Raw genomic sequence first — 17812 nt, 5'->3', positions numbered from 1 at the left:
CTACTTTTCTCTATGACCTCTTCCTCTTTTATATCATCTTTCCATTTTCAGTGTCCAAGTCTACTCTTCTAGAGACCTGGGAGTTTGGGGTTTGTTTTGTATGTCTGTTTTTCTATTTTGGACTTGACCATTCCATGGATCACTAGGGTGTTGTGAATTTGATAAAACTTATACTTGCAACCTCATCCAGGAGTCTCCTAGCTTCTAGATCACCTTTTGTTTCTTCATATCCAATTTCTCATAGTAAAGAATACTATGCCTTCAGTCAAAAATAGAAAAGAAAAAAAAAGGAAAAAAGATTGGGAAAAACTGGTGAAGGGAATTGCAGTGGAATGTAAATTCCTTGAGAGCAGTTTCATTTTTTGAACATCTATTTCCAGGACCTAGTTCAGTTTCGGTATGTTTTAGGAACTAAATAAATATTTGTGGAATGATTGATTACAGTGAAGAAATTCCACAGATGCAGTTTGGTAACAGTTCTTTAAATAACAGTTTTATATGGCTTGCGGCATTAGAACTTAGGTAACTTGCTTGGAATCAGAAGTAAGGCTTGAACCCAGGTCTCCTAGTCCAGTTTTTTTTTTAAATAATAGGTCTACTGTTTGGCTAATCCAGAATTGACCCCCAACATGGAGAATATTTCCCCAAAGGTAGAGTGGAATCCTGGGTATAGGGTATGATTGGGTGAATGTCCAGATTTGGTAAGTTTAATAACCCCCTAAGGAAAAATCTGGAATAAAATCCTTGAAATAGTCTCTTGAAAATGAGCTAAAAGTCTCCAGGTACCCAGAAGCTTGCTGTTGCCAATTGCTATTTAGGACAGATCAAAGGACTGTGACAAATACTTCACTTTCCTACAGGGTTTGCTTCAGGGGACAATGGAGGGTCATTTAAGCAGCTGCTTTTGGGTATTGAAATATCATCATGCAGAAATTCCAAATCTACAGAGTTCTAATATTAAGGAAGTTATCTCAGCTTAAAACCTCCCTAATTCACTTCAATGTTATGAGCTTTCAAAAAAAAGTTCCTCACCTATACTCCAAGTCCCACCTAAAACTTAGTTATCTATGTTATTAAGCCATCTATTTTAACTTTATACCAAAAGACTTAGTTTTACTTAACATTGTAAAATGCACCATTTTAGAGACAACGATTCTCAAAAAAGAGAGTAAAACCACAAAAAAATAAATTAGAGAAATCCTACTGGGGAGAAGATAATTTTGTTCCAAATAGGGGCAGTGCCATTTTGCACTCGTATCTCCATATTTATACAATATTTTCAAAGTATTTTCTTGAGTTAGATCATTTGCATTTCACACAATGACAAATTGAGGATTATAAAAGCCTGCAGAGCAACTATGCTTTCAAAAGCATATAGAATCCTATAGTTAATATAACCTTGGAGCCTTAGTTTCCTCATCTGTAAAATGGGAAGCAGAATTATTAGAGGTTATCTACATCACCCCCCCCCAGCTCTAGATGAAGAAACTTATGTCTAATATATCCCTCACATTAAATTAAAAAAAAAGATTTATGAGTACAGTAAATTTCATTTGGTCAACAAACTGTAACTCTTGTGGTTCTCTTATGAACAAGAGCAGATAGTGTAAAACTTGATTGAAGAGTGAATATAAAGAGTTTTTCAATAATTAATCAATAATATAAATGTTGGCTATTAGTATTTTTATGAACTAAAAGCTCTCTGAACAATAGGCAGCATTTATGTAGTTCTTTTCATAGATTCTGTGGTATTTGCTGCCATATGCAGGTGCTAAAAATCCCAGCCCTGTCATTTGCAATCTGTGTGATGCTGAACAAGTAATCTAACCTCCCTGGATCTCAATTGTTTCATTTGTAAGACAGGGGTTGGAAGTGGGCTAGATGAACCCCAAGGTCCAAATCTGTGGATCCCCTTTGTTCTATGATTTCCATTTTACAGATCAGAAAATTGAATTCCATTTTTCAGAAGAGATAACCAAGGGTCAATGAGATTAAGGGATTTGCTCATAGTGACACAAGCACCAAAATATCAGAAGGAACAAATATTGGTTAAGATCCTACTAAGTGCCAAATAAACTTAATAAATATCTGATTTGAGCTTTACAAAAACCCTGGGAGGTAGACCATGATAAACCCATTTTTTTTCAGTTGAGGTAACTGAGGCAGCTATAAATTAAAGGATTTGCTAATCAATTTTTTAAACTCATATGTCTTTCTGACTTTACTGCTCCATTCATTGGGTCATATAGCTGCCTTAAGGTCTTGCTAAGAACTTTATCAGTAGAACATTATTTAATCTTTATTTAAAAAATCCCGTTACGTAGGTGATATCATTTCTGTTTTACAGATAAGGAAACTGAGGCACAGAAAGCTTCAGTGACTTTCCCAGTGACACACAGCTAGTAAGCTTCTGAGATAAGATTCACATTCAAGTTTTCCCCATTCCAAATCTCTCTATGCCCCAACCTAGCAACTCAAACCCACTCTTGCTTATTTCAAATACAACAATCTTATTATACCATAGCAACCTCTCAAAAATGCTAAAAGCTTGTGAGTCCTTTTTGGAGTAGATTATTTGAAGATGAGATTTCAGAATTCCATACCTCTTTAAGATATCCTATACTGCATCTCAAATCCAGGGAAGCCTGGATTCATTTCTCCTCTATTGGAGGGGGGAAAAAAAATAAAAAGAAAGGAAAGCAGCTTGCCAGGTGGGTTTTCCAAGCTTTATGCAGCTCAAGTAAAAGCCCTGATTATTAAGCAGTAATTTTCATCAGTTTTTAAATGTTTCCATCAATAGCAAGATTATGATATAACTGAAATGACTGCTGATACACAATTAGGGGAGTCTGCCATCTCTAGTCAAGATTGGCAGAATCTGCCGCTTTCCTAATCAAATTCTTTCGCTTATTGTGGATTTCTGCATTCACTAGAGCCGGGCTGAGTTTCCCCAGTTAAAGCTATAAAGCCACATTGAATAAATACAAATGGTTTAATCTTCCTCGGCAGTCACATCCTCCCATACTAGTGTTTGTAATTAGGAAAATGCTACATCGAAGGGCTTGCGTAGTGAATGTGGCTGATTGTTAATCATTATATTTACACGGTTTAGATGGCAAAAAAAATATTTGAATTGATGAGTTTATGTGATTTCTTTGCGAGGTTATTAATGCACATACAATAGCTGAATGATAATGCTAGATCTGAATCTTATTGATTCTTTTATAGTCTCTCCTAAAAGGACTGTTGGACAATAGGGAAGTAACAAAGATGAAACAGAAGTTGACAGAGTTTGCACTTTGTATCAGAGAAAAAAAACCCATGTCTGTATAGAGAAATGTATATCTGAAAATATATCCTCACACTGATATCAATTGAGATATATTAAAATGCATCAGGGAAAAATACCTTTCACAAAGCCCATTTTATAAAATGCATTGTGAACTATATTTTATCTGTATTTTACACCAATGTCATATTGATTTCCTACATCAAAAAACCCCTCATATTAAATAAAAGATTTATAAGAAGTACAGAAAATTTTATTTGGCCAACAAACTGTAACTCTTTTGTGGTTGCTTTATGAACAAGAGCAGAAAGGGTAATGCTTCACCTATTTCAATAATTTAAAGGAAAACACCATTTCCAAATGTTGGTGATTTAAAATAATTAAGTGAATAATAATAATGATATTAGCAGTAATAGGTTACTAATAAAAGGCGATCAGAATTTCTCAAATTCCCTATCATCCTTGTAACAGTAAAAACATTTGTATAAGGGAGATTTTTCAGAAAGATAGCTTACATATAATAAAACATATTATTTAAAAAAAAAAAGAAAATCAATGTTAAAGAACATGGCTTTTGAAATAGCATAGCTTTTTGAGAAGTCTCAGGCAACAATGATTACTTTCTCCCAAATACAAAACATAGCAGCTTGAATCTGATTGAAGTGGTTACCCACGGAGAGTAAGCAAAAAGATTCAAGAATCATGAAGAAGTCTACGCTGAGCTCAGGGAAAGTCAGACTGGGAAACATAGAGAAGCAGCCGTCTTTTCATCTCTGTACCCCACCACCCACCCAATCATCCTCCAAAATCAGAGTTCCAGGCACAGTGCTTGGAACCAGGAGTCCTCAGGAGACAAGTTGGAAAGATCAGATCATGACTTTTTTGCAGATGAGGAAACTGAGGCTCTAAAAGGTAAAACAACTTACCCATGGCTACCCAGGTAGTATGGCAATGTAGTGCTTCCAAGCATACTCACAGAATCACCTTCCCTAGTTTAATGTTAAATAACTGACTTATTTGTGTTCCAATTTTATTAAAAGTCTGAGTCAAATCTTACTAATTCCTTTAGCTTTTCTTGAACAACAACATAAAAAAAGAGGTATCTAATTCCCAAGGCAAACAGCAAGTGTTCTGAGTAGGCAGAACTCAGTCTAAAAGAAGGGGAAGTTAATAAGCCTTGCCTCTCTTGTAGCTCCTCACAGGCAATGATGTCAAACCCCTTTAAAGGCAAGAATTACCATTCTCATTTTGCAGAAACTGATGCACAGAAAGGTTAAGTGATTTGTTTATGTATTTATTTGTGATTTGTTTATTTTGCCCCTGAACTTCAATAATGGAGCTGGGAATAGGAGGCAAGATTTCTGATCCTGTCTTCTCTTTCTCAGATCACTCATCTCATTTTAAATGCATAGAGTAAAATCTGACTGAATTTGGTGACATCCTTATTGAAAAGGTTTTGTATTTTTGTGCAGGTATGAGGAGGTTCAGGATTAAATGCTCGGGGACAGACTGGTGAGTCAAATAATAATTGAATTATTTATTTTCATTACACCTAATAATAATGGTTGTCATCTCCTATTTCACTGGTTGTAAAGAATTCCTGATGAAGGAACCCTTTCCATCAATGCATATCAGTCTTATTTATTTGGGGGCAATGGAAGATTAAGTTACTTGCCCAGGATCACATAGCCTATTTGCCTCAGAAAAGATACATGAACCCAGGGTTCCCAGACGCAAAGACTAGTCCTCTATCTACTAACCCAAATAGTATAGTATAATATAGAATAAATAATTAATAATGCTGATGGTGTTGGTGATGATGATGTTTTATTGTCCAGTTCTTTAATATTAAAAACAATTTACTAATAAAAACAATAAATACTTGTACTTTAAGGTTTACAAAGGTTTTATATGCATCTATCTCATTTGATTCTTAAAATAATACTGTACGGTAGCTGTTATTATTAACCTAATTTTACACATTTGGGAACTGAAACTTAGAGAGATATTCTAACTTGTTCAAGATCACAAAGTTAGGAACCTAAACAAGATTTGGGACCCAGGTTTTTTTTTTTTTTAACTCTAAGTCTAATACTTTGTCTTCTATAGAATGAATTTTTACATTTTGTTGTTAAGCATTTTTCAGACTCTTTGTGACCCCTTTAGGATTTTCTTGGCAGAATGATTTGCCATTAAATTGTCCAGCTCCTTTTTATAGGTGAGACAAATAGGGTTAAATGACTTTCCCAGGTTCTCACTGCTAGCAAGTGTCTGAGACCAGATTTGAGCTTCCTGCCTCCAGGTCTGGCAGTCTATTCACTGAGACATCTAACTGCTTTGCATTTCCACACACATGGATCCATTTTTATCTTTATACCAACCCCGTGAAGCTGAATTCATTATTATTCTACCCATTTTCTTGAGGAGGAAACTCATCTATGTGGTTTTAAAGTAATTTATAAATTCCATTTCTTCCTTCTTTTCATCTCGTCCCCCTCCTTCCTTCTTTCCTTTTTCCTTTCCTTCCTCAATTATTCTCCACATCTTATAGAGGAGGAAACTTTTCTGAGTTGTTTTAGATAGTCTAATGAATACATTTCCTTCTGTAATTATTTTCCCCATTTTTAATGGAGGAAACTTAGGTATGATTTTAAAGTTTTAAATTAATGCTCTCCCTTCCTTCTTTTCTTCTTCCCTCTCTCCATTTCTCCCTTCTTCCCTTCCTTCTATATGCCTTCCTTTCCCCCTCCCTTCTTCCTTTTTATCCTTCTTTTTTCCTTCTTTCTTTTTCATTACTTATCACTCCTCCACACCATTCCCAAATCTTTCTCCCCTCCCCAAGTCCTTAAAACAAATAATTATAGTAAAACAAACAAATCTACATATGACTCATAACTGAAGCTATATGTTTCATTCTGCATCTCTAGTCCACCCTCTCTCTATCAAGATGGAGAACTATTTCTTTACCATTTATTAGGCTGCTTGGCATCACAACCGATAATGGAGTGGTCAGAATATTCTGGACATTCAAAGTTGCTTTTCTTACAGTATTGAAGACAGTAAATAAATGGCTCTTCTGGTTCCACAATGAAAATATTCTCATTTTCTGGGTGATTTTTAAATGCCTTACTCAAATCCCAAGGGTGGAGGGATGCTCCCTCGAAGGAAAAAGTAGGTCAAAATTATTAACAACTAATATGTGCCAGTTAAGTGTTAAGTGTTTTTCACAATATAATGTTAAGTGTTAAGTGCTTTTTATAATTATCATCTCATTCAGTCCTCACAACAACCCTGAAACATAGGTGAAATGATTATCTCCATTTTTACAGATGAGGAAACTAAGGCAAACAACGACTTGTCCAGGGTCATCTAGTTAGTCTTGAGGTCAGATGTAAACTGAATGCTTCCTGACTCCGAGTCCAACACTCTAGTCACCACATCACCAGTTGTCTATAGCCAATATGCATATACAAAAGACACATGAAAAATAAATACAGTGTTATTTAGGAAGGGAAAAGCCACAGCAACTAGTGAGTTCAGGACAGGCTTTATGTACAAAGAGACACTTGAAATGAGTTTTAAAGGAAATCAAAGGCATCTAAGTTTTTGCATAGTGCATAAAGTGCCAAACCTAAAGTCAGGAAGACCCATCTTTCTCAGTTTCCTCATCTATAAAATGAGCTAGAGAAGAAAATAGCAAAACATTTCAACATCACACCAAAAACAAACAAATAAACAAATAAATTAAAATAAATGGGGAGGGTGGTAGAAACTGTGGAATTCAAAAGTTTGCAAAAGACTGAATACTGAAAAATATTTTTGCATGTAATTGGAAAATAAATAAGAGGGAAAAGAATAAGAGGATTAAAAAATAGGGCCATGAAGAGTCAGATCTGACTGAAAAATGAATCAACCATAAAAGGTAGAGGTTCGCTTTACATGTAGGAGACAAGGCTGAAGATAAAAAAGTAATACGTCAGAAATAGCAATGTGGCCCTTTGAACTCAACCACAGAGTCTATAAAGTTGAGTAATAAGGTTAAAAATGTATATTGGTGCTAGGTTGTTAAAACAATAAATGTCAGAGAAATTTATTTTTGATCCTTAAAGTAATAGGGAGTCACTGAAATTTATTGAGTATGGGAATGACTTGATTTGAATTGTGCTTTAGGAAAATCATGTTTACATATGTGTGAAGGATGAATTTTAAAGGAGAGAGATCTGGATCTGAGAAACAAATTAGTAAGCTTCTGTAAATGTCCAAAAGAGAGGTAATCATATACTGAACTAGAAGTAGTATTTATTGTTAGTGAGAGCAAAGAAGCAGGGGAGCTTTGTTGTGAAGGTAACTACATCAAGACTAAACAACTGATGAGATGTGTGGAGTGAGGAAATAAAAGAGGTGAAGATGTTACTGAAGTTGCCAATTTGGGTAAATTGGAAGGCTAGCAAGACCTCTAACTAAGTCATTGATGTTTAGATCAGGAGTCATTTGGAAGATTATGTTATATATTGGAAATGTTGAATTTGAGATACCCATGATAAAGCTAGTTAGAAATATCTAAAAAATAAACATATTTTAAAATTTCAATAAGCAATTGCAAGTAAAAGACTGGAGTTCGGCAAACCATGATAAGATCTAAATCTGACAATCATCGTAAGAAATGTCATAAATGAGTGAATTAAAAAAATAAATATTTATAATGTACCAAACACTGTGTCAAGTGCTAGAGTCATAAACATTAAAGGAGTTGACATTGTAATTGGAGGAGAGAATCCATGGAAGTTTCAGTTTCAAAGTGGATGGAAAGGCCAGTTAGTATTTAGATTATATGGCAAAGCCCAGGCATATTCAGGCAGTAATATTTGGAGGTTCAAATGCTAAAGCTCCAGTGCTTTATGTGAGTGTTTGCATATATATATATATATATATATATATATATATATATATATATATATAAATATATATATTACACATATATACATGTATATAGAAAATACACACACACACACACACACACACACACACATATATATATATACATATATATATATATATATACACACAAACACAACCTTGTCACTATATACATATATTTATATAGCAACAAAGCAAATAATAAGACTTGGTGGTCCCTGGAAACAGATTAGCAAAGGGAAAAGATGAATCTGTGTGATTGTGCATCTCATCAGAAGGATTATAATTGATGACTCCTTGCTTATATCCAACCCCAAAGAGTGTATGTCTGTGTGTGTGTGTGTATGTGTGTGTGTGTTTGTGTGTAATGATTAAAAGTGGTCTCTTTTTATAATGATATGAGTCGGTAAGGGGAATGAACACAAGTATTAGAATGGAGAAAGAGTTTTTGGTTCCTTCCTATGTGCACATTTGTTTATTGCTGTGGATGGAGGAGTAGTAGTATCCATCCAAGAAAAGGGAAAAGGAAGGCGAGTCTGGCAGATGGATAGGGAAAAAAAGGTGACTGTTTTAATGAGCACTCTGGTATCATATGAGCTGAGAAACTCAACATGAGATGATTGATAAAGAGAGAAGAGAGAATGATCTAGAAAATTCTTCCAGGCCAGGTAGATGGAGAGGGAAGGTATAGGTGGAGGGATGATACAATCCAGGAAAGGAGATTAAAGAGTGATGAGACAGATAAAGAAGACCCTCCAAGAGAGGGAACAATGTCATAAAAGCCCAGGGAAGAATGAGTAACCAGGAGGAGATGGGAATTGACATTACCAAATTCTACAGACCATCATTGTGAATCCTTCCCTTCCAATTTGCAGTTTAGAATCAACCAATCACGCCTTCTTAATCTGTGCAACTTTCATGTGCAATCTCTCTGTGAGTTCTGGCTAAAGGGGGCAGCCCCCCAAAAATTCTCTTGGAGATGTTAACATCCCCTAGATACTAAGCTGTGCAGCACCCAGTTTTTGCTACCACCCTACCACCATTGGCAATCTGTATCTGAAGGAGAGTTACGATATCCCAGATAATAGAATTACATTGAGAAAAATGTAGAATATTTCCACTATTCAATCACAACTTTGCTTCTATATCCCTTAGATCTCATTCTTTTGTTAGGCTATTTAAAATTAATAGTGTTGTTATGAAAGTTAAATTATAAAACTAAAAATAACGTGAACGAACTAGAGGTTTTGTAGTTGATTGGAGCTCAAAATAGCAAAGCAAGCACAATTTCATCGTCTAATTTATTGTAACATGTTGTATTCATGCTGGGTGATAAGGGGAGGGAGATGGAAGAGGAAACATTTTGACATGACCATCCAAAACAAATGCGTGTTTTGACTCTATCCTTCTCCAGGCCGACTCCCTGTGTTCTCAGATTACCTAGCAACTTCATGATCTATTATTTGCATGTCAGACACATGTGGAAAGAACCCAAAAAACATATGTTTATTGAAATACATTCTTCTTAATAAGAATGGGGAAAACTAATGAACTTTCAAAAAATTCAAGACTGCCAGAAAGATTCTTCCAATTACAAATATATATTGTCATTTTAAAAGCATCCTGAAAGTCACCAAGTGACTTCCACAAGCCCATTTTGAGGTGACTTTACTAGCTCATAAAAGCTCAGCATGGGAAGGGACAGGCTACTTAATTTAATCTGTCCCCAAACATAAATCCCTCCGGCTGCATCCCCCCAATGTAGATGTCCAATAACAAATAGACATCTTTGCTTAAAAGCTCCAATGATGAGGCTTCTCTCCCCTTCCCCTAAATCAAACCTTAATCAGCCTTTTGGGCATTTTCACTTATTGATTCTGGTTTTGCCCTTTATGACCAAAGAGAATAAGACTAATTCTTTCTCTAGCAATAGCCTTTCAATCCCTTAAAGGTAATTCTCCTTTACTTTTTGCTGTCCTAGTTAAAATCAATTTTGCAGCTAAGAGGTAGAATGGAGAGAATGTCCAGTCTAGAATCAGATTGATTCCTCTTTATGAGTTCAGATCTGGCCTCCGACACTTACTGACTGTGACCCTGGGCAAGTCACTACACCTTGTTTGCCTCAGTTTCCTCATCTATAAAATGAGGATTAATAAAAAGCACAACCTCACAATATTGTTGTAAGGCTCAAATGAGATAATAATTGAAAAGCCCTTAACACAATGTGTGTGAGATACTTGGAGAAAATCAATAAAAGTGTTAGCTTTATTTATGGGGAGCAATCTTCGACTCTACAATAAGAACAACGAGGGAAGGGGACGGGTGTGAGATGATGGAGACTATATGTAAGAAGAACGTATGATCAGCTGGCTCAAATGCTGTAGAGAAGTCAAGACAAAGACTCTGAAAAGGCCACCAGGAAGTCAAATTAAGAGATCACTGGCAATTTTGAAGAGAGCAGCTTTCTGTATTATTTGCCTGTGTTATATGGTCTGAGACTTAATGGGATGTTAGTGTCATTTGAAAGAGTTTTTTGGTGTATGAGGAGAACTGGGAATGTTTTTATACAGCAAAGAAGGAGTGAGAGATGGAAGGGGAGAAATTAATGAGAGAGAAAGACGGGAGAAAATGGGAAGAAAATGGAGGGAAAGAGATTGGGGAGGGAAGAAGGGAAGAAGCAGCAAGGGATAAAGAGAGAAAGAGAAGAATTAGAGAGGATAAGAGGGAGGAAGGAAGGCAGAAGGGGAAGAAGGAAGATGGGAAAGGGGAGAAAGATATGGAGAGAGACAAAAGGGGAAAGAAGGTCTGGTTATGGTAATAAGGGGCAAATTTTACCTTCCTGTTCCTGTGTGTGTAGGAGAAAATTAAAATGAAAAAAGATATAACTATTATTACACAGCATAAGGAAAGAGACTTTTTCTTCCGACCAGAGCCATACTTCCTTGAGAATCAAGATATTGAAGTATAGAAAGAGAAAAAATGGGGGCTGCTAGGTGGCACAGTGGATAGAGCACCGGCCCTGGAGTCAGGAGTACCTGAGTTCAAATCCAGCCTCAGACACTTAACGATTACCTAGCTGTGTGGCCTAGGGCAAGCCACTTAGCCCCACTGCCTTGCAAAAAAAAAAAAAAAAAGAGAGAGAGAGAAAAGATCTAAGAGACAAGAAAGTTGGCTGGCAATAAAGGGTGGAAAAAAGGCACAGGAAGAGCTGGATTGGAATTTGTCAGGGAAAGGTTGAGATAAATAAAGGTGAGAAAATGGGAATGATAAAAGGGTAGGAGAGCGGTATTCAAAGTATCCTAGCTACCCAGAAGGAAGGGATCTGAGAGATCAGTCCTGGGGCACAATCTTCATTTTGCAGATGAAGAACCTGAAACCCATAGAAATTAAGTGATTTGCCAAAGTCACATCGCTAGTCTGAGGTGGAATTTGAACCTAGTCTTTCCCACCTCATCCCACTCCCTCTCTGGTTCAACTATCCATTGAAGGATTCTGTATCAATAGAATGTGAGAAATAACAAAGGCAGAATTTAATAGCTATAGGAGCAAGCTATAGTACTTATTAACTTGGGCTCTTACTCTCAAGAATCCAATGAATGACAGTAAGTGGAGACATGGGACATAGGGAAGAAGGGAAAAAGGAAATGGAGTTAATAGCTTTGCCTGTAGATGAGAGTCTAATGGAAAGGTTTGGTAGCTGCTTCTATGATCATCAACTGAGGCTTCAATGCAAAAGCTTGGTTCTGGAGAGATTCCTTGGAATTTCCAGAAATGGAGATTTGGAACTTGGAATCCCTTTTATCTTATCTTATCCTATAAATAGCATCTATCCATCTAACTATCTAACTAGGGATAGATATAGATACATATATTTTCACATATACACATACACATACATATATGAAAAATATATATACATATCTTGCATATCTACATATTTCTTAAATGTTTTTTCTAGTATGAATTTGACAAACACCGACAAATATGAACACTAGCATAAATGATAACAGAAAAGACACTGTGTGCATGAAATTGTGATTATTAAATACAAATTATTTTCTAAGTATATGTTTAACTTAAAAATAATAATGTAAACACCATCCTGCTTATTTTTCCTCTCCTGAACTTTCTTCTTTTGACTTGTGTATTATCAGATGTTTCACTGATGTATTATTTTCTTTGTAAAATATATAGTGACATTATTTCACCATTCCTAAACTCAATCTCCATCCCTCATTCAAGTAAAGACCTTCTTTGTAACAAATAAATATTTGGGCTTTTGGGGGTTTTTTATTTTTTCAGGTTTTTGCAAGGTAATGGGATTAAGTGGCTTGCCCAAGGCCACACAGCTAGGTAATCGTTAAGTGTTTGAGGATGGATTTGAACTCAGGTACTCCTGACTTCAGGGCTGGTGCTCTATCCACTGGGCCACCTAGCCACCATAACAAATAAATATCAAGAAAAACAACTCTTTATATTGATGATTATAAAATGTGTCTTATTCTATACTATCACCCAACACCTGTCTGTCAAAGGTTTAGGAAATATGCTTTCTCTTCAGTGTTTTGGAATCATTATTCATCATTATGTTGACCAAGTGTTTAAAATATAATCTCAGTTCATATAACTCTTTCCATATTTTGATAAATCAATACCTTTTATCTTCTCTTATGGTAAATATCATTCCATTGCATTCATGTAACATAATTTGTTCAGCTCTTCCCTAATTGAGGGATAATCAAGTTGTTTTCAGTCCTTTTCGACATTATGCAGTGCTTGTCCTTTCCCTCCATCTTCAATCCTACATGCATATCTAAAACTAATTAACCCTGCACTTTCTCTTGGGAATGATGCATTCCGTAAGATTTCTAAGCATAATATAAAGAAAAAGACTCCTAATAACTAGTACAGTCCCAAAGCAAAATAGTTTGCCTTGGGAAACAGTGAGTCTCCAAGGAGTGGAGGTACACACATTTGGTTAAGGATATCTTAAAAGTGATTCTTGTTCAGACACCCATTGGCTTCTGTTGCCTCTCTCCAAAGTGAGATTCCATGAGTGTGTATACTTAATAAAATACTTAATATCCCCCATCCCTAGAATTATCTTCCTATCCATCTTTTCCTTCTAGTTTTAGCTAAAGTCCTGCCTTAAGCAAGAGATCTTTCTTCCTTTTTTCTTAATTTTAGTGCCTTCTATCTGAGAATATCTATCTTTTATTATGTGTACCTTTTACTTATATATAGTTGTGTTTATGTAGTCTCATTCATCAGGTTGAACTCCTTGAGATCGGGAACTATTATTATTATTTTTTTTTGCCTTTCTTTGTATCCTTATAGCTTAGCACAGTGCCCAACACCTAACTCAATAAATGATTATTGACTTGACTGAGTTTTGCTTTGGAATCATATCGTCTCTAAGGTTTCTTTGTATTCAGAAGGGAATTTATTTTAGACAAGGGAATGTCTTGTACAAATGAATTAAGAGGGAATATCCCTCATGGGGGGCAGCTAGCAGGCCAATTTAACTAGAACAGAATGTGCACAAAGTGAAGTAATATGAAATCATTGAAAAGCTAGGTGGGAGTTCTATAGTATAGGGTTTAAATGCTAGAATGAAAATTTTGCATTTCATCTTAGATGCAATAGGGAGCCACTGAAATTGTTGAGCAAGGGACATGGTGATATCAGTGCCTTAGGAATATCAATCTGGTGGCTGTGTCGAGAATAAATTAAAGGGAAGAATAATGGGAGGCGAGGAGATCACTTCATAGACTGTTTCAATAGTTTGGGCTAGCAGTGATGAGGGCATGAAAACTGATTAGATATGGGAATAGGGTAAGGTAAAGGAAAAGTCAAGAAAAGCTTTGAATTTTTGGTTGGATGATTAGAAAGATAGGAAGGAAAGATGGAGGGAGAATGTTTTGGATAGAGTAAATTTAAGGTAGTGGTGATGGTGGATGTCCATTGTTGCATCAAGGTCTTTTCACTTTTCTTTATATTCCTCAACTAATTGTGTTGGTCTTAATTGCCTTACAGCATTTCATTTCATTAATATGCTACAATATATTTAATCATTCAAATCATTAGAGAATTATGTTACTTTCAGGTTTGTTTGCTTTTTCTAATTACAAATAATGTTGCTATGAAAATCTTTTAACATATGTTTGGTTTGTAATAACCTGTCAAGGGTAGAATTACTACCACAGAATTACTACATCAAAAATAGTTTTATTTTGGGAACTTTTGCTATCAGAGTACTCTGCAAATTTTTCTTCCTAACTCTGCAATTCTTTGTGGAGATAATATGATATGATTGGGGGGAATGGGGAAACAATGACTGAAGGCAGAGAACCTGGGTTCAAATCACATGACTGATATTACCATGTGGCCTTGGGCAAGTCACATAACTTTCTTGGGCCTCAATTTTCATTTCTGTAAAATGAGAAAGCTGGTATAATTGTCCCGTGTGGATCTCATGCTTTGCACTCTATTGTCCAGTTATCTCTGGTATAACCTAGAAAATCGTGAGAAGAGGAAGCTTATAGCTAAACTGGCCACCACAAGATTGTGATTAGCAGAAGTTCCATCTGTGAAATTTCTACCAGTGTCCCAAACATCCAACAGAACACTTAAGAAGGAAACCTGTTCCCCAGTGGTTTAGGAATTCTATCTGCAAGTTTCATTGGTAGAGAAGCCACCATAAGTGTTATATTACCATCTCCTGAGGAGCTCAGTATTTCTAGAATGGTTATGATCAAAAATCAATCACTCAACATTTCTGCAGTTATAATATGCGAAGAAACACTGTTTGCAGGAGTGGTAAAATATAGAGAGTTTTGTGAGATCCCCAGATACTCCTCTCCTCAAACCAGGAACCTCAAATCTTCCAAGCTCATTAAACCACCATCAGCTTTTATGTCTATAGTATACTCCTATATGCATGGTTAAAAACCATCATAAGATTTACTATATTAAGATTTCAGAACTCTTCAAAAACATTAAGTAATGAATCCTCACAACACCCTTGTGATGTAGGTCTTATTATTCCCATTTTATAGATAAAGAAATTGAGACCCAGGAGATCAAACAATTTGCCTAAAGCAGCATAGCCCATTCCTAGCAGAAGCTTAAAAAAAGTTAAAATTATAGCTTCTTGCACTGTTTTCAGACCTACAAATCGTACAAGCCTCCTGGGTACAGATTTCTCACATACCTATATTTGCCTTTTCATCTGTGACCATGTATGCTAATTGAAAAATACATACATGGGATAATATCTCTGTTTTTGGCCATATCCTGCCATCATTATGTATATGAGCCCACATGATACACATGAGATAAAACAAACATTTGCTCATTTTCAGAACATGTAAGGGTGATCGGTCATATGGTTTTATAAAAAAGTTCTTGTGTCTGATCTCTCAAAGGCAAAACTATTAGCAATCTCAGGACTCTTCTGGTAAGAGCATCAGAAAGCAAAGGGCAGACTGTTTTGTTTTGTTCTGTGATGCTTTAGAAGGACCAGGCATGTCGATTGACTCCAAAATGTTCTTGCTCTTGCGAGGTATTCTCAAATTCCAGTTCTTCTAGTGGGAGGACATGGAACTCCAGTACTTTGAGCAAAATCAATTACCTTTTAGTTCAGGATTCTCAGTCCCTGAAAAAGGATATTATTTTATGTCCTGAACAATATGTTATTTTGGTTACTAAGGAAACCAGTGGCAAAACTATGTTTACCAGGGATGTATCCTCAAGAAATTGACTATAGTGTCAGTCTCTGGAGTATCATTACAAAGTGCTATTTGCATTTAAATTTCTTATAACCCTTAAGCAACGGAATTGTTTGTTCATTGGCCCCATATATATTCCTCTTGGAGTTCAACATTTTTTTAAACAACAACCACCACCACCACAAACCCACCCTCCAAAAACACTGATATTGAGTTACTCAGAGAAATCCCTTTGAAGAACACCAAGGACTGGTAACCGAATTTGTGAATTATTATTTGCCAGCCTTGTCTCCCTGGGTTTCCAATGAGACGTCTGTTCAAGCTTCGACGCTTAACGCTCTGCTCACTAATGAAAGCCGCCCATTCTGCTCCACACTCGGCAACAAATAGGCGAAGTCATGTTGACTTATACTGTTGCGTGTCACAGTAACGAGATTCTACAGGAATCAATACATCTATTTTGCACACGAAGCTTTCTGGAAACTCTCTATTCAGCTCCCAGTTCCAGGTTCCTGAGGGAAGTCAAGGAAAAACCCCAGATTTTTCTTGACAGACACTTGCCTCTTTTGTCAAAAAGAAACAACAAATATTCTGATGAGTTACTGATGCTTTTATCGTTGGAAACTCTCCTGACAAACTACTCAACTGACCAAAGATGACAAGGCCTTGACGTGCGGCTCTGCCTTCAGAATATATTGGAGTCTTGTAAAAGCTGATCACACTGAATGCAGTCAAAAAAAAAAGGAGAAAGAGAAAGAGGAGGGGGCGGATAGAGAGAGAGAGAGACAGAGAAAGGGGGGCAGAGAGAGACAGGGACAGAGAGAGAGAGAGAGAGAGAGAGAGAGAGAGAGAGAGAGAGAGAGACTTCAAGGCTTTTTTTTCTTTTTCCTTTCTTTTTCCTAGTGACATCAACTTCAATTTATCATCATCTTTGAATTCTTTACTGGCAGCATCTTTTGTCTTAAGGTCTTGCACTTATAAGTCTGTAATTATTTTTTATAAAAAAGGGTAAAACCAAACAAAATTATAAAAGTAAATTCCTAACTCTATACTTAGTGAAATAGAACCAAGTGGCCCGAATAAGCTGAGCCCTCTCTCAACAAATCACTTTTATGACTAAAGCAATGGGATTCACCTAAACCTAGAGAAACATGAAGCCCGAAGGAGAAGAGGCAAGATTTCAACTTGGCTTGCAAACAGGCAATTGCAAATACAGTCTTTCAACAATAAAATACAGTTAATTAAGTAATCTCACCTTGGAAAGGATGGCCACTGATTTAGGATCAGAGCTATCCCCCACCCTCACCTCCCCCAACGAAAATTATTTTAGCAAATTGATTGTGAACCAACCTTTGGGATTACTCATTAATTCCCTCTCTCCTCCCACCCCCCCCCCCCCCAATCTAACTATATTATCTGGCACAGGGAATTTATTATCTCTTAATAAAAAAAGAAAAAATAATCAACAGGGATCATTTTTTTTTTTAGGTCTTTGCGAAACAAGGTAACTGGAGGCAAATGTAGTGTACAGGTTTTTTTTTTCTTCCCCTTACGGTTTCTTTCCAGTTTCATCAATATGCCATGAGCCTGACCTGGAGGATTCCTGTCAATTGATGCAAGAAGTAATTAAGTCTCCAGGCTCATCACAACCTGTGTAAGCTCTGGCCCTGTTCAAAGATTGTTCTTGGAGCCCAACAGCTTGGTGGTTTTTATGACAAAGGCTCTTGTAATGTAGGGTTAACAATTAAAGCCAGGCAGGATGTCTCTCTTGTGGGGCCTTGCCGCTCAGCTCACTTGCTGCAATCACCAATCTAATTTGAAAGGAGCCTGGTGGAAACCTAGTTTTATTCCATCTCCCCCTAGTCCCTACCCCAGA

The 17812-nt window shown here is 36.3% G+C and overlaps 1 long non-coding RNA gene across 1 annotated transcript in view; it reads left to right on the top strand.

The window, feature by feature from the left end:
* The first annotated feature begins 4758 nt into the window (after positions 1-4758).
* LOC141510988 (uncharacterized) overlaps positions 4759-17812 on the top strand; it is an 86185-nt gene continuing 73131 nt past the window's right edge. Inside the window, exon 1 of the long non-coding RNA XR_012475221.1 lies at positions 4759-4801. This is a non-coding gene — a long non-coding RNA (uncharacterized LOC141510988). The remainder of the gene's footprint in view (positions 4802-17812) is intronic.

This window comes from Macrotis lagotis, chromosome 2 (assembly GCF_037893015.1).
Source record: "Macrotis lagotis isolate mMagLag1 chromosome 2, bilby.v1.9.chrom.fasta, whole genome shotgun sequence".
Lineage (NCBI taxonomy): Eukaryota > Metazoa > Chordata > Mammalia > Peramelemorphia > Peramelidae > Macrotis > Macrotis lagotis.
This window is presented reverse-complemented; position numbering and strand designations above follow the sequence as displayed.